This window comes from Dipodomys merriami, unplaced genomic scaffold (genome assembly GCF_024711535.1).
Source record: "Dipodomys merriami isolate MVZ:Mamm:240054 unplaced genomic scaffold, mDipMer1.0.p SCAF_25, whole genome shotgun sequence".
Taxonomy (NCBI): Eukaryota; Metazoa; Chordata; class Mammalia; order Rodentia; family Heteromyidae; genus Dipodomys; species Dipodomys merriami.
The window spans coordinates 12,628,300-12,652,060 of NW_027203937.1; the positions used below are offsets into that span (position 1 = coordinate 12,628,300).

The 23,761-nt window shown below is 42.7% G+C and overlaps 1 protein-coding gene across 12 annotated transcripts in view; it reads left to right on the plus strand.

The window, feature by feature from the left end:
* Nucleotides 1-23,761, plus strand: part of Tenm4 (teneurin transmembrane protein 4) — an 805,909-nt gene that overhangs the window by 399,996 nt on the left and 382,152 nt on the right. The gene's annotated exons all lie outside the window — the stretch shown is intronic.

A 23,761-nucleotide genomic window follows, 5' to 3' on the forward strand; every position in this document is an offset into this window, starting at 1 on the left:
CCCCCACAGCTGATTTTGTCAAGCCAGGTCACCTATTCCAGAATCTTCTCGCAGATTCTTTAGCTAAAAGTGCTCTGAAGTCCAGGGCAATCTCCAAGGACCTTGTCAGACTCTGTGTCTTATGTTGATCAGAGAATGGCTTAAAATCCAAGTGTCATTTCAGGCTAACTTGAAACTTGAGCTGTTGGAGAGTGGAGGTATTGGTCAAAGGATACAAAGTTTGTTTGGAGGAATAAATTTTCAGGATCGATTGCAGTAATGACATGTATCAGCACAAACTGAATATTCTGTGTTTCAACTGTGTGGGGGCAAAAACTGGGAGTTTTTCAGGTTTGGTAATACTTGTATATAAACTACTGGTTGGCCATCACTAATCCAAAAATCTGAAAATCCTACATGATGCTTAAAAGTTTGGAATTTCAGAGCATTTCAGTTTTTCAGAGTAGGGCTGCTCAAGCTTTGTTTCAAAATTGCTAAAAGGGGAGATTTAAGTGCTCTCTCTGTCCCCACACCCTCCACCCCACCAAATGAAGTATATGGGGTGACAGACATGTTAATTGTCTTAATTTCATGCTTCCACAATGGATGTATGTATTTATCAAAATATCCCACAATATACTCCACAAATATACAGTTATTTGTCCATTAAAAGGAAATTTAAAATAAATTCTAAGACGAGGGGCATAGGTCAAGGTAGGGTGCTTGCCTAGCCACATCTCCAAGGTCCTGGATTTGATCTCTACTAGCACAAATAAATAAGTCAATTGTAAAAAGTAAAAGCTTGAGGTTTTACCCCAGCTTCTGCCTGACTTTGTGGGGGGCTGGCTTCAGACCCCTTAGGCCAGTTTCATGTCTGTAGCCCTGTCTCCGAAGGCCCAGAGAAACTGAGGAAGAAAATGAAGGTAACTAATACACAGCTTCTTCCCAGGATAAAGAAGTTTTAGAAGCAGATCTCCAAGAAGCTCCACCTGAGTCCTAACTAGGGCTCAGCCACTAGGAGTATCCCCCATCTTGTATGCATCAGCCCCTGCCAGGGTCTGGCAGGGACAGCTTAAGGAGAGTGCCAAGGCCTAGGAGTTTTTGCCTGTAGGAAGCCCAGCATAGGGGTCTGCAGGAGCTCCTGGAATCCACCCCCGCCCCCTCCAAACAGGGGCATGGGAATGGTGTCGGGAAGGAAAGCCGCAGTGCCCCCTACTGGCTCCCAGCTCCCATTTCTGGAGCCTAATGATTTCTGCCAGGGATTCCAGGGACAGAGTGAAGGAGAGACTCCAGGTGAACTTGCAAAACCAAAGTCCTAGATCAGCTTAGGGGTCAGGTGGGAACTCAACCCCTTAAAGAACCTGGTACTACACATCCAAATATTTAGCTGCCATCCCTGCCTCAGGTTTTTCCCAGGTAGCCTGTGTAATTGCTGGAGCTAGGGAAGAGGCAGATCCTGGGTAGCATTGTGGTAGCCCTGCTACCTCCTCTCATCCTAGTCAGTCTATGGGGTCAGTGACCTCTCAGCCTCTGGAGAAGCTTTCCCTCCCAGCTCCCATCAAGACCCAGGCTGAGCCAACGGGTCACCTCTCCCCACCTCTCCATGCACTGAACCAGCTTACCAAATTGGCACCAAGCCTGGCACAGAGAGAGTGAGTTGTGTTGTGGCATTTGGGTGAATTACATCCTTTTGGTCCCCATCTGTTTTCTCCTAGAAAGTATAGTTTAAATGAAGTCAGCATCTATCATCTTCTGAGAATTTTTATAGAACAAAATAGGAAAGTATTTTTTGGTCCAAGTCCTGAGAAAATACTGGACTAAATCCATTTAAACCAGTTTCTCTTCAGCAGGACTTCTCAGAGCCTTTAAGATGCTACTGTATATGTTAGCAGATAAAACTGCCAACTTAAGACAGCATTTTCCCCTTCTCTTGTACCACAAGACCTTTCCTTCTCAGAGCATCTGGCCAAACCAGTGTTCTAATTCAGTTAGTAATAGCCGAGCCAAACAACCTGCAGGCTCTCATCTAGACCTGGGATTCTGTTGTTCTAAGTACAGGCATACATAAGAAAAAGGTCCACAAGATGAAAGTAATAACAGCACTGAGAGTTAATAGCTGCTGGTGGTTATGAGCACCAAGGAAGAGAGCTAAGCACTTTGGCTATGTGATCACATTTGCCCTTCCTGTAACACTTTGAAGCAGAATTTTATTATCTCCATTGCATGGAGGAAAAAAAAACTTAGCTACAGCCCAAAGAGGCTGCAGAGGTCACCCAGCTAGCAAGATGGGATTACAAGTCAGGGCTGCATAACTCTAAAATCTGGACTGGCTTAGCATTAGTTATTCTGGTGAATTTTCTCCATAGCAAAATGTTTAGGTTGTTTGTTATTTTGAAGATTTCTTGCTATGGTGACAAATGATCATTTTCCATAAAGTCATGACAGAATAAGGCACACACCACCCAAATTATTGTGTATTTCCCAAGAGCTGAATTAAGCCTCTGTTGGGTGATAATGACATATCAGATGAGCATGAAGAGGCTCAGCCTTTGTTAGTAGGAAGGGTAGATTGATCTCTCTTTGGTTGCCCATTCCATACATGACCATGGAACACAAAGTTCAGCTATACTCCGGGAAGATCAATGTGCAAAGTACCCTTGACCTCTGCATCCTTCCAGACCTGGACTCCAACCTGACACCTCCATGGTGACTGCATGCCTCCACTGGAAAATAACAGTAATGGCTTTGATATACGGCATTCTAAATTACACCAATCACAGGAATTGATCACTTTCCTTTTTTTTTTGTAAGTATTTTATTGTGAAAATACTGTACAGAGGGGTTACAATTACATGGGCAAGGTAATGAGTGCATTTCTTATCAAGCATTGTTGCCTCTTCCTTTGTTTCCCCTTACCATTTGCTGGTTAGGTTCACAGCACTCTTGCTCAGTAAAACTGAGGCTCAGAGAGATGAAGAATGTGCCTGGTGCCCTGTGTCTAGGTGAATTGGCTTCTGGACAATGGAGAAGATCTTGGCCTTATATTTTGGGTGTACCAGTCCTAGCTCTGAGGTCTTAAGCAAGTTTACCTCACCTCTGTTAGCTACAGTTTCTTCATTTTCAAAACAATATGCCAGGGCAGGGTTGCTCATTACAAGGGGGATTACAAATAGACTGTAATCCCAGCTAGTTGTGAGGCAGAGATTAGGAGGATCAAGGTTAGAAGCCAGCTCTGGGGAAAGCATGCTTGCATTTACACACATCTCCATAAGGAGATTCTGGTTCTCTTCATTCTTCCTTTCTTCTTCCTGACCTTCTTACCTCCTCATCTTCCTCTACTCCATCTGATTCTCTTTCCCATCCTACCTGCCCCCTGTATCTCTCTCTCCTTTTCCTTTGATGAAAACTTGGATCCCTCTTTCACAACAAGTCCCAGTTCCACAGGCTGTGTTAGCTACAAAGCACATCATCATAGGGCCAGTGTTGAGGAATACAAGAAGTCATGAACCTCTGCTGAGAGCCCAGGACTACAGATACACAATGACCTTTAATCCATTAAAGTGCATTGGCATTCCCATTTTCCAGATAGGAAAACTGACCCTCCACAATGTTTAACTGACATGACAGTAAGTCACTAAGTCAGCCAAGCTAGGACTTGAACTCAGGTCTCTCTTCCTCTATAGTCTGGGCCCTTTGCTTACCTCCATTTGAGTCAATGAGAGTTTGGAGGTCTCGGTTGAGGCCAGCAATGTTGGACAACCAGGTGCTCAGAGATGCAGATTGATAAATAGGAAATGCAAAGCATAAACCCCAGCAACCTCTATCCACCAGAGCATCGACCCTGCCTCCACATACGACCTTGCATCCATCAATAGTAATTGTCAACAGTATTGACGGTGGTGGAGGCTTTTGCTGAGGTCACAGGGATGCTGCATGCAGCTGCCATCAATAATAACTTTTATGGGGTCCATTAAAGCCAATTTTTGCCCCTGAAGGTTAATGTCAGCAGCTTTTATGTCACTGCTTAATATCTAAAATAAATACAAAATTGACTGGGTAATGTAAACATAAATCTTCCTCCTTGGGCATCAGAGAGAGCCTGCTGGGCAGGAGGGTTAGCAGGTAGCAGGCCGGGAGCAATGAGAAGAAGCTGGCATGCCAGTCACACAGTCAGCATGCAGTAAATGGCTTTTAGGAGGTTTTTGATGCTGGAAGAGGAGCTCCATCCCCAGCCACAGGGTCAGCATGACACCATGTCTTTCTTATGGATTCATTCTACTTCTGCTTCATTCTGCACTTTGTGCTATGGCCATGCTGAGGTTCCTCAGGATGCCATGTGTTGTTTTGTTCTAGTGGCAGAAACTAGATGAATTGTTGAGGAGGTGAAGATACAGCCAGCTGTGGCCCTGGACTATAGCAGAGGTGTCACAAGACTGGAAAGAACATTCATTTCTGAACCCACCAAGAGACCTGGCCTCTTATCCTAGTTGTGTCAGTCCTAGCTCTGAGATCTTGAACAAGTCCCTGTACCTGTTTGAGCCAGAGTTCCTTCATTTACAAAACAGTATGCCATAACCCAGATGCCCCTCAGTAGATGAATGGATCAAGAAAATGTGATAGATAGATAGATAGATAGATAGATAGATAGATAGATAGATAGATAGATAGATAGATAGATAGATAGAATGGAACTTTATGCTTCCAGCAGAAAGAATGACACAACCCCATTCATTAGGAAATGGAAAGACTTGGAAAAAATCATATTAAGTGAAGTAAGCCAGACCCAAAAAAATATAGGTCCCATGGTTTCCCTTATTTGCAATAATTAGTATACATCTAGGATAATCTTATCAGTTGAGTATAAAAGCTCAAAAGCTATTTACATATGACCATAGAAGATGATGTTAAGCGAAATGAACCCCAAGATCTGGACACAAGAGGTTTTTCTTTGTTGTTATTGTTTTTAATGTAGTATGTGATATTTTTGTTTCTTTTGGATGTTCTTCCCCCTATGGTATATCCCCTGTTGTCACTGTATTTGACTTTGGTACCCTGCGTCTTGTATATACATTTTTCTAATTTGGGGAAAGGGAATAACAAAATGCTGAAACAAGGACAGAGGATGACCCATTGCAACAATGATACTCTCAAGACACTATGTTAGAAATGACAACTTCTTGTGGGGTGGGGAGGTGGGGGAGGAAAAGGATAATAGGGGAAAAAGGAGGGGGTAACAATGTTTGACAAGAAATGTACTCATTACTTCACTCATGTAACTGTAACCCCTCTGTACAGCATCTTTACAATAAAATAAAATTTAAAAAATATTTTAGGGCTAGTAATTCCAACACACACACACACACACACACACACACACACACACACACGACCCTATCTGAAAAATAACTAAACAAAAAAAGGGGGAAGGGCTGTGGGTGGTATGGCTCAAGGAATAGAGCACTTATCTAGCAAGTACAAGGCCAAGTACAAGTTCAAACCCCATAGAATTACCAAAAAATAAAAACCCAGCAAACCCAAAACAAAACTCATATGGCTGAGATTACCAGGGGCTAAGAGAGGGATAATGAAATGGGAAGTTACTGTTTGATGATTACAGAGGTCTAGTTTGGGCTAACAAGAAGGTTCTAGAGATGAGTATTGGTAGTGATAGAACAAACATGTAAAATAGAGATGCCACCAAGGTGTACACTTGAAACTGGTTAAAGTGTTCCATGTGATTTCTAGTTTTTTACAATTATAAAACACACTGAACACCATCTCCCTTCCTTGAAATGTCTGCTGGAGCCTTTACCATCCTGATCAAGCTAGTCCTGAATTCATGCTAGGTGTTGATGTTAATTACTTTAGCTCTGGATGACAGCCAGGGGACCTCCATTTTGCCCAGAGTGTGCAGAGGCCCAATCCTTCACTCCATTCCTGTTGTGTACCCAGGTCTGAGGACCTCACTTGGAAGGATCTCACTAAGTGGTAGATGGAGAGAGGCCTTCCCAGGAGAGGCAATTGCCTGAGCCAGGGCTCAGGGGTCTAGGAATCTGTGAAAAATCACTGTGCTGGGAGCTGGGAAGGTGGCTCAGTTGTAGAGTGCTTGCCTTGCATGCCTGAGGCCCTGGGTTCCTCAGCACCACATAAGCAAAAAGAAAAAAGCCGGAAGTGGTGCTGTGGCTCAAGTGGTAGAGCACTCGCCTTGAGCTGAAGAGCTGAGGAACAGTGCCCAGGCCCCATGACTGGACCCCCCCAAAAAAAAAATTACTGTGCTTTTATTCCAGAGGCCAATCAAGAAATTCACTTAGAAGAGAACCAATGAATAGAGTCATATATGTTCCCAAATTATCAAAAGCCTGGTATTAAAAGGGAAATTATTAGTTAACCTAATTAGACAGCCAAAATTTTAATTTCAAGTCCAAATTCATAGAAGACGCAGCTATCCCCGAAGTACAGAGAATAAGAGCCATTGCCAGTGTTACTCTATTTACCCTCTTCCTTCCCCAGCTCCATACCCATACCCATGAGATTCACTTAAAAATCTGTAAGAAAGTCACTAAGTTCCAAATGGTAGGAGGGCTGCAGCCACCCAATCTATTGTCCAAAGGGACACCATCTTCTAGAACAGGAACTTGAATCGAATAGCTTGGCTAGGGGCAACCCCACATTCCTCTGCTTGGGAATGAGGAATGTTGAGGCACCTACTGTTTTTAGGGAATTAGTTTCCTACTGGGCAGAGTTGTCTACATAAACTCCTAAGGGCCAGAGGGGGCCAGGAAGGGCCTGGTCCAGTCAGACCATCTGAGAATCTGTGAGCTAGAAGAGACCTTAGAGATAATAAGCCCCTTGGTTCTTAACCTGTTCTTATTTCTCCATGTCTGTGCCTTCAGATTTGTAGAGGTTAAGAAATTTATTGGAGGGGACACAGCTAGTACGTGGCAGAGCAAAGGTCTGAGCCCTATTATGATTTGAGTATGAAATGTCCCCCTGTAAATTCCTGTACTGGAGTCTTGGTTGCTAGCTGATGAGGCACTTAGGAAGTGATTGGCTCCTAAGGGCTCTGACCTACCCTTCATTCTTTATTAAGGCATAATGTGATATGCATTAGTGGAAGGTGCTGGGAAGCAGGAGGTTGGGCCTACTTGGAGAAAGCAGGTTACCGGGGTCTATATCTTGCCCTGGCCTCTTCCCATTTTCCTCGCTGCTTCCTGTATTCTATGAGATGAATAACCTCCTCTACCAAACTCTCTCACCACCGTGATATGCTGGCCAAGTGCATGGAACCAAGCAACCATGCACTGAACCCTCTGAAGCCTTGGAAATAAATCCTTTCTCCTTGAAGTTGTATCTGTCAGGTTTCTGTTCTCCATAACATATAAGAAACTAACAGAAGGCCAGATCTGTCACTACTCCAGTATCCATTATCTTTCTTAAACACTCTACAGTTTGTACTGTTTGGAAGAAACGTTTTTATTAGAGTAATTCATAAAAGATATGAGATCTAAGAGATTCATTCTGTTTGTATCCAGAACATAAATTTGTCAGTGTTAAAAAATAATCCAGAAAATAGGCTGGGAATGTGGCTTATAGTAGAGTGCTTGCCTAGCAAGCAGGAAGTCCTGGGTTCGATTCCTCAGTATCACATAAGAGGTAGCACTGTGGCTCAAGTGGTAGAGTGCTAACCTTGAGCAAAACAAGCTCAGGGACAGTGTACAGGCCCTGAGTTCAAGTTTCAGGACTGGCAGAATAAAAATAAAAGTAAAATAATAATAATCCAGAAAATAAACTGAATCCATAACTTGTCAGGACTGATCATACTAAGATCATACTAGGATACTTTCAAACTGTGACCTACTTAAGAAAAGACAGATAGTAGAGAAAGTCCAACCAGCAAGTAGCTGAGGTTTCATTGAAGAGGAGTCAGTCCTGGGCTTTGAGAGGTGAGGACTTTTAACCGATTAAAGAGAAGAAAGGACATTTATGTGGGCAAATAGAAGGGGTGTCCCTTGAAGCTGTGTAACCATATGTGGTGGGAAGAGGGTGCTAGGTAAGGATGGTATTTGAAGTGTCTTTCCTGTCTCTTATTTTATGAGCACCTGCTGTCTTCTGGGTATCATGTTAAGTGTTGGGGTTCCAGCAATGATCAAAACCAACAAAGTATCCCATTCTTATGGAGATTACATTTTGTTGTAAAGACTGATGTTGAACAAGTTAAGAACCTATCACATGGGGTCTTTATAAGATGATACACATTCTGGAAACAGAGGGAGGAGAGCTGCTCTTTTAAGTGAGGTAGCCAGAGAAGACTTCCAGGAGAAGATGCTACTTGAGCAAAGCTTTACCAAAAGAAAAATGGTCTTGGCAGACAGAAGGGCAGGTACAAGGTCTTGAAGCAGAAGATACATGCCTTGTCTGCACAACAGCAAAGGAGCCCAGCCCGTAATGCCTGGAGTAGTGGAGGAGGCCAAAGAGGTGACATGGGTGTATGTGCAGACTGTAACCAGTCTTGCCCCAGAGGGCTCTGACTGAGGATAGACAGAGTCTGACCAAGATTTAACCAGGATCATTCTGTATGCTCAGTTGAGAGTAAACTCTAGAGAACAAAGGTCAACGTAGGGACCACTGCAGCAATCCAGGAAACAAGAGTGTTCAAATGGGGCAAGCCTACAAGCAGCCAGGGTTGCATCTAAGCCAGAGCTTCTCTTCCCTGCTCCCCCCAGGATTGAAGATGACCTCAGTCCACAGGTTTTATGACCATAGTGGTTCCTTCTACTCCAGCAGAAGGAATGTACACTGGATCCTTCACTGGGCACACAGCTCACTGCAGCCCAGTTACACGGGCCTTCAGCCTCTGGTCCACGCTACACTCTTTCATTGTACTTCATAGCTTTGGTGATGGGTTGTTCCTAATACCATCCTGCTGCTTATCATCTTGGTTTCTGACCTTGCTGCCTTCTCTTCCACGTGAGACACTTAACATGGTCTTGTTTTGTTGTGATGTTGCCTTCCCTTTAGCTGTATTTCCAGCCCATCCTGCTCAGCTATACCTCAGTCTGACTTAAGCTGCCTTGGTAAAGGGTGTTCCAGGGCCTCCTCTCCAGAGCACCACTTCTGCTACAGCTGCCTGTGATCTAGGACCCAGTTCGTGGCAGCTACTGATGTTGCTATATGTCCTGGCCCGGTTCTGTGACCAGTATTAATCCAGCCACACTTTGCTTCTGAAGTGAAAAAGCAGGAAATAGAGGCAAGGAGACTCAAAGCCATGCTAAATTAAGATAGATTGCATTCTTGAAACTCAGTTAAGACCTGCTGTGTGTGCAGAGAGGTGCAGCAAACAAGAATTTTGCTTTTAATTTGAACGAACATGACTGAATTCCAGTGGAAGCAGCGATGTGCACACTGACAAAATATTTTCCAAAAGATGTGTGAGAGGTGTTTTCCCCCTCCAGTAAGCTCAGCTTTGTACAGGGAGAGCACGCGCCAACTTTATCTAACCCAGGATGACTCTGGAGAAGGAGAATAACCAGTGGTGGGGAAATAGGAGCACAATTCCAGTGCAGCGTGTGACATCCAGGGACAAATCTAGTTTAGTATTAGTCTCCTCACCAGTCCTCTGAAGACCCTGGACAATTCTCTCTAAGCATTTGTTTCCCATCAACCAAAGAGGGTCTTGGGAATCTCGGGCAGTAGGAGTACCTTGGGAGGGAATGGGTTGAGGGATTACACTGGGAATTCCAGTCCAACTATACAGGTGATTTTGTACAAATTTCTGAAGCTGCTGACTGAGTCTTAATTGCTTCATCTGCAACATAGAAATATACTTGTTATAATGGAAGCAGGAGATTGTACACAAGAACTAGGACACTCTTTCCAAAATTGTGGGTTATAACCAGTCCATCTATGAAATAAATTGTACAATTCAGTACCACTGTTGAAAATAATAATAAAATAGAGTAGAGAAGAAGGGAGATAGGGCCTATTGTAAGTTAGGTGTTACCCTGTGAAATTTTTATTTCAATTATCTTTTTGTACACAGAAAGATTTTCATTTATAAAAGGATTGAAAGAAGGTACCTAGCACATGGGTGGATCTTGTAACTGTTAATTTCCTTCCCTATAGGATCTCTCAGCTCACAACAAAACAATTTGTGTGCCAGTACTGAAGCTTGAACTTGGGGAGTTAGTGCTCTTCATTTTCTGCTCAAGACTAGGTGTTCTGGGGTTGGGAAGGTGGCTCAGTGGTAGAGCACTTGCCTTGCATGCCTGAGGCCCTGGGTTCGATTCCTCAGCACCACATAAGCAGAAAAAAAAAGCCGGAAGTGGCGCTGTGGCTCAAGTGGTAGAGCGCTAGCCTTGAGCTGAAGAGCTGAGGGACAGCACCCAGGCCCAGAGTTCAGGCCCACGACTGGACCCCCCCCAAAAAAAAAAGAGAGACTAGGTGTTCTACCACTTCACACCTCCACTTCTGGTTTTTTTTTTCTGGTTAATTGGATATAATAATCTCTTGTTTCTATCTACAACTACTGGCTTTGATCTCAATCATTACATCTCAGCCTTCTGACTAGCTAGCTAGGATTGTAGACATGAGCCACTTTAGCTCAAAAGATTTATGATTCATATGATAGTTTTACTACAACTGCCAGCCTGCCATACTATGGCCTTCTTCCTGAGAGAGTTTATCTGGGTTCCTTGAAAGAAGACAGGTTCTGGGACCTAACACTCTGTCCTCTCCCTACTACCCTCCTTTGTAAGAGGCCATTGAGTAACTAACTAGCAAGACCTAGGGTGGCAGTAGGCGTGGTGACAAGGGAATCAGGACAAGCCCCAAACTGGAGGGGCTCACCACAAATTTAATTGTGCACTAATCAACCCCAGCACATAGATATGGGCTACCACATAGATATGGCTGCCCTTCCTTTGACTTCAGTGTGGAGAGGAGCATGGAAACCAAAGGGTAAAAGAGTTTAGGGACTCACATGGGTTTAATAACATGAGGTGCAGTACAAGGGGGGTGGCCATGATTATCCGTAGGCTCAGAGAAAAAGCCACCAAAAAGCCTCTTCATTGTATTTAACTAATAGACTCTGCAAACTCTTCTAACAGTGGCAAGCCCAGGTTTCTCCAATGAGGACTTAGCCAGGGTGAAGAAAACTATTGAGCTAGCAGAGCCTGAAGGAATAAAAAGAGATAGGAACAGAGAAAAATCTGGGTTCTATGATGGTGGGTGATGGTTCTGAATGACTGGCCCCAACTTAGCCTTTCTTCGGAAGTCAGTAATACACCACAGGGAGAGAGTAATGGTAAAGACATACATTGAGGGTAAATCACTTGAGAAGACAAGAAGTCCCTTTACCATTGAACTGCAAGTGCTTCCACAGAATATTACCAGAGAGGTCTGGCTCGAAGCTACTTCTAGAATGCATTTGCCCTGAACAGTGAAACATGATCTTGATTCATCAATGGTATCTGGTCCTGCCCTTGCTAAATTTGGATTTTTAATGATCTTTTATGATCATTACCCACTAATGATCAGTTTGCTTTTGCTTGTGTGTGTGTGTGTGTGTGTGTGTGTGTGTGTGTGTGTGTGTGTGTTGACTTGTATATGTAACATCTTTTCTTGATAAACTTGAGTCTTTCTTAGAATGGGAGCTTGAGGAAAGTGTAAGAGAGATGCCTTATTTGGGATTGTAATCTCAGTAAGGGAAAGTGAAGTACAGCTAAGGAGGAGAAGTAGCTTAGGTCTAGCAGATTCTCCCAAAAGAATCTGATAGAGATATATAAGCTGTAAGCAATCCCATTGCTAATTGTTGTTCTCTCCTTCCCTCCCTCTTAACTCTGCCTCATTCTCCTGCCCCTTTCTCCACTTCTTTTGATTCTATCTGTCAATAATTGCAAGACTAATGCTTGCTATTTATGATACATTTGCAAGGACAGGTAGTAGAGCTGTACTTTTTCGTGTAATTGCTATGATCTGCCTATCAGATTATAAATGATGAGATTGAGACCTCAAAAGTTGAAGTAACCTGCCAGCCAGAAAGTTCCAGAGCCAAATACTACCTAACCCAAGACTGTCTAAATGCAAAGCTGTTACCACATGCCATAGTACCAGTTGTAGAGACTGGAAGATAGCACTACTGGAGCAGATGACTGTTGATATAATTTTGAGTGTTAAAAAGATGCTAATATGGGCTGGGAAGGTGGCTCAATGGTAGAGCGCTTGCCTTGCATGCCTGAGGCCCTGGGTTTGATTCCTCAGCACCACATAAGCAAAAAGAAAAAAGCTGGAAGTGGCACTGTGGCTCAAGTGGTAGAGCGCTAGCCTTGAGCTGAAGAGCTTTGGGAAAGCGCCCAGGCCCAGAGTTCAGGCCCCACGGCCAGACCAAAAAAAAAAAAAAAAAAAGATGCTAATACTCCAGACCAGCCCCTCCAGAAAAATACTAGTGACCCACACATAATTCAGACCCCAAGTCTTTCACTGTGTGTCAATTTATAATACAAAGCAAGTCCCTTAACCTTGCCCTGCCTTTGTTTCCATATCTGTGAAACAGGGATCATTCTGGTATCCAAAGAGCAGTTGTGAGAGTTAACTGGGTGAAGAGAGTTTTAGCATTTCACATAGTGTCTGGCACACCGGAAGTGCTCTACAAGGACATGATGTTGTTATTAATTAGTGCTTCATGCTTTAAGAAGTATTTTCATATTTTGTCTAATAGCTGCAGCTGCCTTTGAGGTAGCTATCTGCCTCATTGTTGTTTAGAAGTTCTCTTGGATGCTGCAGCTGGAGTGTGATGAGATAGGACTCCACCCAGGACCCTGACTCCACACACCCTGCATGGCTATTTATCCCTCCATCTGGCAGCTTGCCAGCTTGGCTCTTAGCCCCAGAGCTAATTCCCAGGTTCCAGGGCCAATTATACAAAGGTTTCTAGCAGGTCTAATTTTCCTCAAACCAGTTTCTCCCAGTCAGCCCTGTAGGAAAGAACCTTCTTCCAGACAAAATACAGCCCCTGAGATAAAAAGCCAAAACCCTTTATGTCCCAAACACTGAAGAGGAATCTTCTTTCCACCTATCACCCTCTACAGCCTGGCTCCTAAATGACTTTGCTGTGCTTAGTTTTCTAGTACCTTAACTACAAAATAAATTGCTTTCCCCAGTATACTTCCAAGGAGGCAATAAGGGTGTGGAACAAACCGTGGTTCAAAGCATGGTATCAACAAAGGGAAATGGTTTGCAATTCTAACTGTTTGTAAAGATGGAAAAGGGAGGAGGGGAGCCGGCTTGTGTGTGAAGCGGACTGTGAAATGTTACTTCAGGTAGGAAATCAAATAGGTAAAGCAGGAATTTGACCACAGTTAGAAGCCAGGCACCTCACATTCCTCTCACCTGGCAGCCAAGAGAGGAACTGCTGAAGCCCAAAGGAGTTAGAGTCCTTTCTAACTGCATCCACCATCTTTGATCGTTCACTAATGCTGAAGTATCTGCACTGGAGTTAGCAATGCTAAAAAGTGGGTTTTGTTTGGAAAAGAAAATATTGTGACACTTTTTCCCTAGCTAGATTTTAACAGGTCCTCAAGAGTGCCCCTAACAACTTGGCCATTATTATTCACATTTTCAGAGAGCTTAAGAAGTCACAATACCCTTCTATACATGACATTTTCTAAATAACTGCATCATCTCAGGCTAGGTCATCTGAGTCCCCACCTGACTTTGAACCCTGGCAGGGACCTTAGAACTGATATCCTGAGTCTGGGCAAATCTGTGAGATGCTGGAAAGACTCACAGGGCTGGGCAGAGAGCAGGACTCTCAAGATTTATTACAGCAAAGGGCTACAAAGCAAAATTAGCAAAGGGAGAAAGGTATGAGGCTAAGTAAGAGGCAAGGCACAATCTTCCAAGAGTCCTGTCTGTGCTGTCACACAGGTCAGACATAATCTCCCCAGAAGTGCTGGGATTGCCTATCAGCTAAACTCCAGAGAGACCTGGAGTCCAGGATTTCCATAGCTCCCAAACCCTCTGAATACCTTGCACCAAGTTCTAGACCTTCAAGGAAAGGAAGAAAATGTTGAACAGAATCTTGAGGTTTATACAAACATCCTGGGCACTATGAGCCACTGAGATTATTTAGCCAATAGAGAACTGTTTACCCAACAAGTTCCCAAACACCAACCCAGGCCCAGCCTTGAAGCAGACTTCCACAAGGACACAGTGTTGGGCATGCTGTGGGAGCTCTTTCTTTGCACACTGCCCTTGAACTTCCCTCCTGCTTGCCTGGGAGCAGCCCAAGCAGACCACACACACACACACTTCTCAGGACAGCTCTATGGAGAGCTCCCTACTCATGCCCCTAGGTGTGCAGTGCCTCTTAGAGAGTAGGTATACGAGAAATAGCCTGATAAAGAAAGCTTACTGCTAGTGCTGGTCATGAAAGTCCAGGCAAAAAACGAAATGATGGATCTTTCTGTGTGGAAAAACACAAACCATTTTCAAATGAGTCTCAACAGTAGGACAGTGCTTTCAAGTCTACCATGTGATAGATGAATTAGCCATTGCAGGGAAGGATATTGTGAATCTTGGGGAATTCCACACAGTGAACCAGGCTGTGTGGTCCTGGGTTGCAGGAAGCCTGATGTGTTAAAGGTATGGTCTGGACCTCAAGGATCATGATATGAAGAAGATAGCACTAAGTGGGCACTTGTGGTTCATGCCTATAATCCCAGCTACTTAGGAGACTTGAGATCTAAGGATTGAGATTCAAAACTAGCTCTTGCAGCAAAAATCCAGAAGAGGAGGTGTGACTCAAATGGTAGAGCACCAGCTTTAATTTTAAAAAATCCAGTACAATTGTGAGACCCTGAGTTCAAGCTCTAGTACCAGTACCAAAAATAAATAAATAAACAAAACCCCACAACATCAGTACCTGGGTCTTCCCTGTATACCCAAACAACCAAGGGAAAGCTGAAACAGGGCCAGCTGGAATAGAACAGCCTTCCAGAATGACCTCTCTCACCCTCGGTCAATCCCAGAACATACTTTACAGGAGTTTTATGGCAAACTAGTTGGCTTGGAGCTTGTGAGGTCAGGATACTAGACAGATACTATATATTGGATAGATAGAATAGATTAGAAAGAAGACTTTCTGGCAGCCAGATGTGGGGAAAGTCCCTAACACTTGATCAGACTTTCTGCTAAGACAATAATCCCCAAATCCCAGTGCATGTGGAAATGCACTGTCCTGTGAAAGACCATCAGAAACCCACTTGAGGACATTGCACAAAGATAGGTTTGTCTCACTGGGAAGCAGTGGGTGTCTCAGGAGAGAACATTAGCAAGAAGGGACAGGAACTGGCCTTATGTCTGGTGATTGGGAGAATGGGCTCAAGAAAATGTAGTTTGGTTGGTTCTGCATTGGCAAGTCTGTTGCTAGGTGTCAAGTGAATCTTTTTTGAATTATTTTAATTAATTGACTTTATAGATGTGATGTACAGAAAAATTACAATTAGTAAAGTAGTAGGTTTTGAGGTCTGGTGATATCACTTGCATTGCTTTTTTCTTTTTTTCTTTTGCCAAGGTAAAAGGTTTTTTTTTTTTGTTGTTCCATGTGGATTTATGGGTTTGGGGGATTTTTTTCTCTATCTCAGTAAAGAATGTCATTGGGATTTTGATGGGGATTGCATTGAATTTGTATATACTTTTTGGCAGTATGGCCATTTTAGCAGTATTGATTCTACTTATCCATGAACATGGAAGGTCTTTCTATTTCCTGGTGCCCTCTTTGATTTCTTCAGATTTTTTAAGTTTTCGCCATAAAGATCTTTTTCAATTTTGGCAAGGTCAATTCCTAGGTGTTTCATTTGACTTGAGGCTATTGCAAATGGAGTTGTTTTCATGATTTCCCTTTCTGCTTGTGCATTGTTGGCATACAGAAAGGCCACTGATTTGGGGGAGTTAATTTTGTATCCTGCTACTTTGCAAAAGTGGTTGATCAGTTCTAGGAGCTTGGGATGGAGTTTATTGTGTCCTTTAGGTATAAGATCATAGGGATAGTTTGATTTTTTTTCTTTCCCTGTGTGAATTCCTTTTAGGTTCTTTTCTTGCCTTATAGCTCTGGCTAGGAATTCCAGAACCATACTGAAGAGGAGTTCAGAGAATGGACATCCTTGCCTTGTTCCTGATTTTAGGGGAAATGGTTTTAGTTTTTCCCCATTTAGTACGTTATTGGCTGTTTGTCTGTCAGATATAGCCTTTATTGTTTTAAGGAATGTTCCGTCTGTTCCTAGCTCCTCCAGTGCTTTTAACATGAATGAATGTTCTATTTTGTCAAAGGCTTTTTCTGCATCTATTGAAATGATCATGTTGTTCTTGTCTTTGGTTCTGTTCATGTGGTGAATTATATTTATTGATTTGCATATGTTAAACTAGCCTTGAATCTTTAGGATGAAGCCTAGTTGATCATAATGTATGATTTTTGTTTGTTTCTGGATTCTGTTGGCTAGTATTTACTGAGGAGCTTTGTGTCTCTGTTCATCAGAAAAATTATTTTGCAGTTCTTATTTTGTTGGATTCTTACCTGGTTTGGGGATAAGTGTGATATTGGCTTCATATAATAAGTTTGGAATTGCTCCCTCTGTTTCTATTTTACAGAAAAGCTTGAGGAGTATTTGTGCTAGATTCAGTGGTGGATCCATCCAGGCCTGGGCTTTTCCTTGTTGGATGACTTCTGATTACTTCCTCAATCTCATTGTGTGTTATTGGCCTATTTGACTGATTTATATCCTCTTGGTTCAGCTTAGACAGTTGTATTTTTCTAGAAATTTGTCAATTTCTGCTAGGTTTTCTTCCTTTTTGAGTCTAGGTTTTAAAAGTAGTCCTTTATAATCATTTGGATTTCTTGGATGTTTAATGTTTCTTGTGGCATCTCTGATTTTATTGATTTGAGCCTTGTCTCTTCTTTTCTTCCTCAGTCTTGCTAGTGGTCTGTCAATTTTATTAATTTTCTCAAAAAAATGTTTTTCATTTCATTGATTTTTGTGTTTAGTTTTTTAGTCTCTATCTCATTAATTTCTGCCCTAGTCTTTGCTGTCTCTCTCCCTCCAGTAGTTTGGGGTTTGGTTTGTTCTTGTTTTTCTAGCAGTTTTAGTTGCATCATGAAACTATTTACTTGAGCTGTTTCTGTTCTTTTTTTTCCATGTGTATCCTTGGAGATATAAACTTTCCTCTCAGCACTGCTTTTGCTGTACTCTAGAGGTTCTGTTGTGATGTGTTTTCATTGTCATTGAATTATTAGAACTTTCTAATTTCTTTCTGTGACTCAGATGTTTATTCAGTAGTATGTTTTTCAGTCTCCATGTGTTTGACTGTTTTCTGCAATATGTTTTGTTGTTGAGAACTAGTTTGATTCCATTGTGGTCAGATAGGATGCAAGGAGTTATCTCAATCCTCTTGATTTGCTTGGGTTCTTTGTGTGTGCTATGATATGATCAATTTTGGAGGATGTTCCATGGGCTGCTGAGAAGAATGCGAATTGAGTCATTGTTGGGTGGAATACTTTGTAGATATTTGTTGTCTATTTGGATTATGGGGTCATTTAATTCAGAGGCTTCTTTGCATATCTTTTGTTTGGTTCACTTGTCCTTTGGTGATAGCAGAGTATTACAATCTCCCACTATTGTTGTTTTGGGGTCTATCATGTTCTGTAAACCCAAAAGTGTTTAATATATTTAGGTGTTTCATTGTTTAATGCATGCATATTGACCACTGTGATTTCTTCTTTGTGGATGTAATGACCTTCCTTGTCTCTTCGTACTGACTTTAATGAAAAATCTATCTTATCCGATACCAATATGGCTACTTCTGCCTTCTTCATTTGCATTAAAGATAATGAATCCTTTGTAGAAAGCAGGATACATGAGGTTCAAGCAGTCCTTGGAAAAGAAGCAGCTGCTATTCATATTCAACAGGATGGGCCATGTTGGAATAGTTTGTGGTACAGACAGTGTTCATGACACAAAACCAAGACACAACTTTAGAGTGGCTTTGACTTTGTGTAGATCCATTCTGGTTAGGGTTTTCTGAAGTTTGTATGTGAAACTGCTCATGTTCAATAGGAGAACACCACTAACAAGTGGGGGTGCCTGGCCAGCTCCCAGCCATCATGGAGACTGTTGATCCCTTTCTTATCCCAAACCAACAGACAAGTCTGGAAATGTAATTCATGTGGTAGAACTACATGTAGCAAGTACAAGGTACCAAGTTCAAATCTGGTACTGCAAAAAAAAAAAACATGAGGTTGGTAAAACTGTGCACGGTATAACCACTTGTTCCAAGGGTCTTCAGTGACCTGTGCCTGTAACAAAGTTCATTGTTCAGGGAAAATAATAATGAAAGTGATGTCCTAGTAGGTATAATTATGTGAATGAATTCAGTACTCTATTGCATATTTAATATATAGTGAAAAAAATTATGGGTCAAGTACATAATATAATCCATAAATACATCTTGTTTTCATTCTCTTCATATCTATGCAAAATTGGCATTTGGTGGAGAGTCAAGGAAATAATAGATGCCCTCTCTCCAGGGTATGCATCCCTCCCCCTGGCAAGGATGGAAAACCCACCTTTGTGCAACTTCCTCAGGCAGGGTTTCTGGTGATCTTTGGTGGGAAAGCACATACAGAGACTGGGTGGGGTGGGCGCTTCTCACCCTAGCACAGAGGCTGCTGGAATAAAGAATAGGGCTGCCAGGTAAAGAAACAGAAAGGCTAGGCACTGTTCTGTAAGTCCTAATATCTAATACACAGTAGAGGATAAATTTAAACATGGCTGTCCGCTTAACTAAAACCCACCACTATCCCAGGCTTCTCAACACATAGCTGCACCAAAGTACCAAAAGAGACAGCTTGCTTTTACCACACCCCGAATCACATAGACAGAGTTAATGGGACCACAGACAGGAAAGCCCAGGCAGTGAGGCTGCTCCTAGAGACGGCTACCATAGCTTCAGTCCAATGAGCTGTTCCTGGGATCCCCAGAGAGTAAGGGTGGGATTGAGCTCCTTCTTATTCCTGCAGAGCTGGCTAATTAATATGAAAAAGAGCTGGCTGCCCATTATTGATTAGCTTTGTATTCTACCATGAAGATGTCTTAATGAAGTGTAATACCTAGTGCTCAAATGCTGGAAATACAAGGGCTAGTCAACCTTGATATCCCTGACAGGGCTACAGAATTATGATCATTTCAAGTATAACCCTTGGTCAGGGGCATTCTTTTTCTTTTTCTTTTCGTGTGTGTGTGTGTGTGTGTGTGTGTGTGTGTGTGTGTGTGTGTGTGTGTGTGTGTGTGTGTGTGTGTGTGTGTGTGTGTGTGTGTGTGTATTTTAGCCAGTGCTGAAGTTTAAGCTTGGGGCCTGTCACTTTGCACAACCACTCAAGTCACACCTCCAGCATTCTTAGCTTTAGTTTATTTTTCAAATAGCACATTGCTTTTGCCCAGACCTCAATACTTTTACCTATACCTCCCACCAATAGGGATGAATTAAAGGCATGAACCTCCATGCCCAGTTTGTTCTTTAAGACAGGATCTCATTCACTTTTTGCTTGAGCCAGCTTCTAACTACTGTACTCCTATCCTCACGTTCATCATAATAGGGATTACAAGCATGAGCAATCATACTTAGCAGAAGCATTATTTCCTTTCACTAGTCCTTTGTATTTTTCACAGATCTATGTAAATCTTGGACAATCATAGTTTACCTATCTCCAATGTAACCAGGACCTGGACTTGAGAGTCATGAATACATGCACATTGCAGTGGTTCCCAAGGCATCCTGAGGAGTGCTCATGTACCAGAAAGGAAACAAGATATGGAACTGGCAGTTCTTGAATATTGAGGTTCTTTCCTAGGGTGGTTGTCATAATATACCACAAATGGGGTGCCTTAAAAGCATATAACTCGCTTGTGCTGGAGGGGAGGAATCCAAAATCTCAGAGCATGTGCCCTCTAAAACTCAGAGAACTCCTCTTGACTCTTGGAGAGTTGCTGGCATTACTTGGCTTATAGCTGCATCGCTTCAGTCTCTGCCTTCTTGCTGAGTGCCACTGTATTCTCTCAGCTGTCATCTTCTAAGGATATCAGATTGGATTGGGGGGCCCACCCCACTCCAGTGTGACTGCAAATAATTAAAACTACAACACATCTCCACATTCTGCAGAACTAGAAATAAGGGTTTTCATTCCATCCCATAGCTGATATCCAAGGCATTCCAGGCACCAATCAGAAGTAGAGCTTGGAGCTTGCAAGTGAGCTTGAAACCTTTTAGTGCCCCATGAAGTGCAGCAGAAATTGCTCAGGGTGAATAACATACCAGTTGCCACTCTACCTTGGACTCCTAGGCATTTGAAGTGCTTCCTCTACTCCCTCCTACCCCACTGTCCTCCCTGGGCAAAGCTCCAATTCCAGCCCCTTCGAAGTGAGTCAGAGACCATGGGAAGGGGGGCATCTAGCAGCAGGGAATGTGTGAGTGTGTCTGTGTGTAGACCTAATGATGTGTTGGTAGGAAAGGCCCGTGTGTTTGTATTTCCAAGTGCTAAGTATGGATACACAGGTCAGTGTGAGGTTGTAACAATGCCAGGGTGTGACTGTGTTAGTGTGTCACGGTGCATAGTAACAAACACACATAAGTTGAGATGTACACAAGGGTGGGTGATGCATATGTGTATACATGCGTGCTCACGCATGTGTGTTTGAGTAGAGACTTCTGCCAACAACCTGTTGTAGCTTGGAATCAGCCAGCAAACAAGGGTGAAGTCTCTCCTCCCATTCAGATGGGGGAGAGACGCCTTGGGTTTTTTGTTTTTAACTTAAAAATTAAGTGCACCATCCAGTTAGTGGTAGTTAATTAGGAACAGGTCCCAGGAAGCTGCCTGGCAGCAGCACCAATAAATCACTCATTAACTGTCTATGGCTGCCTGCCTCCACATCCATTGTACTGCAACTCCAGCTCCTTCCGCTGGGCCGGCACCTCCACCACAGGCCTGCTAGCCATAGTGGAGTGCTTCCCCAATCTCTCTTCTCTCGAGAGTATCTCCCAACCTCATCAGGAAGAACAAGAAAGGCCCCATTTGCCATTTCTCTGCTCATGGACTTATTCTAAGTATCTTTGCACCAAGCCCATTTCTGACCCCCCACATCTGACCTTGTTGGCCTCTAATCTCTCCACTCTGCTTCACTATGCTCTTTCAGAACTCTGGCCACCTAGGTCTCCACAATTTTGCCCACACCTTTGACTGTGTGGCCACCTGGGTAGTGAGCATACTGGGGGCACCCAGGAAATACTCTTGCTCGATCAGCTCCAGCCAGCGCTCTCACCAAAACAATAGCCACCCACACTGTTTTAAGGCACTGATAGAATACCATAGACCTGGGATTCAGAAAGGAGAAAGTATGTAATGGGCATAGGGTCTCTTGTTAGAGCATTAAAATATTCTAGAACTAGGTAGTAGCAAAAGTCATGTATCATTAAAATATACTAAATGTCACTGAATTGCATGCTTAAATCACATATAGTTATGTCACGTATAGGTTTCTATTATAAAAGTTTTTAAGACTGTGTACAGTAGCTTACATCTGTAATACCAGATATTTGGAAGGTGGAGATAGGAGAATTGCAGTTCAATGTCAACCCAAGCAAAAGAGTTGGCAGGACCCTATCTTGAACAAGTCAGGTATGGTGGCTCATTTCTGTAAATCTCAACTATGCCTGAGGTACAGATAGGATCATAGTCCAAGGCCAGCCCAGGCAAAAGCAGGAGACCTCATCTGAAAATTAATCTAAAGTAAGAGACTGGAGACATGGCACAAGTGACAGAGCACCTGTTTAGAAAGCATAAGGCTCTGAGTTCAAACCCCAGGACAGAAAAAAAAAAAAAGCTAAATGCCAGTGACTAACACCTATAATCCTAGCTACTTGGGAAGCTGAGATTGAAACAATCCTGGTTTAAGTCCAGCTGAGACAGGATTCCCTCTGAACTGAAGAAGCTAGGCCTGGTACACATAGCTGTCATCCTAGTGAGGATGGAAAGCCTCAATTGGGTAGATCTCTATTTAGGCATATGCCAAGGCAGGAAGTAAGACTCTGTCTCAAAACTAGCACCAAAAGGGCTTCTGGAAACATGGGTCAGAAGTATAGGGCCTGACTAGCAAGTGTACCAAAAGGCCCTGAATTCAAACCCTAGAAACACAAAAAACAATAAAACAAAACAAAAAAACAAAAACCTTCAGAGCATTTTATTCACTTTTTATTTATTGCTTCAGTTTTGTTTTGGCTTTGGTGCTGGTTGAGCACAGGACACTGCACATCCTCAGAACATACTCTACCACTGTGACCCCTCCTCCAAACCAGCATATGTGTGTTGAAAACAACTGTAGAACTAGACCCTGGAGATACAGTAGTAAGGTTAGGGGTACAGCTAGCATTTTGCACAAAACCAGTAGTCTGTGTGTGCCTCCAGATTTAGGGAGGTTGCTAGACTTGCCCCTACTTTCTACATAAGAAATACTGAGGACCAGGAGGGCAGGAAACTTACCTAAAGCTGCACAGCTCTTAAGAAGTTCTCCTGCTTCAAGCCCATCCCATTTCAGCATCACAGGCTTCCTCCTACCTTCAAGTCACGCCTCTTATAAACAAATTGAAGCATACCCAGCTAGAGGGTGAAGAAATGGTGCAGATAACAAAACAGACATGACCAAGGTGCAGATAACAAAACAGACATGACCAAGGGCTACTGCTTTGTCTCCTCTGCTAGAGGACACTGTAGTTGCACCTACTGCTCTCCCTTCCTCCCCGGCACCCTGCCTTCCTCTCCTCCATGTACAGCACTACCCGTGCAGTGATCTTTCTAACCTGATTGTCTAGATGCTCCCTTAGCAAGATGTTTTTATTAGTTCCCTGACCTTGCACTAGGCAGTAATTTCAGGAACCTGTGACTTTAGAGTGACATTCTTTATATTGGTGTTTGTTTTGGAAAATATGTAGAATCAACCCAAAATACCATCTCTGCTTTTGTGCTTCATGGAAATGTATTGAAAGATTTCAGGATGGGAACTGAGTATTTTCCACATGTGTATATATTTGGTCTTAGGAGGCCATTCTTTAATCTGGGGTTAAGGGATGCAACTATACAAATGAAAAGCCTCTGGTTCAGGTATTTCAGGAATCCTCATCCTTGGGACCAAGTCCAGAGACAGACTTGGAAACCTGAAGTTCAAAGATACTAAGATTGGGACCTGGTAGGGAACTGGCAAAAACTATGTCTCCGGTCCCCTTTCCCTAGACACTGAAACATATATGAGGGTCTGTGTGTAGTTTGTTTAGGTTGGCATTACTACAGAGATAACTTCCAAGAAGGAAAACCAAAATGTTTAGATGTACCTCTGAGTACCATTGGAGATTAAGAAGATCACTACTAGGGAAATCGAGGTACTGAGATTGTTATCACAAGATATTTTCTTTTGACTTTAGATCTCACATTCCATTTTCTGAACTTGTTTATTCATCCATTTGGTATTTATTCATCCATTAGATGTTTACAAAAAACTTGACATTTCCATGTCTTGTTTTAGTGATTGTGGACAGAAATAAGATTACTGGACAGTATAGGAGTGAAACTCATAAGAAATGGTTAACTTGTAAGAGTCTTAATATAGTCTGTTTCTTATATTATTCATCAAACATACTTTGTTCTACATAGTCTCTCAAGGACCCACGGCAATAGAAGCCCCACCAT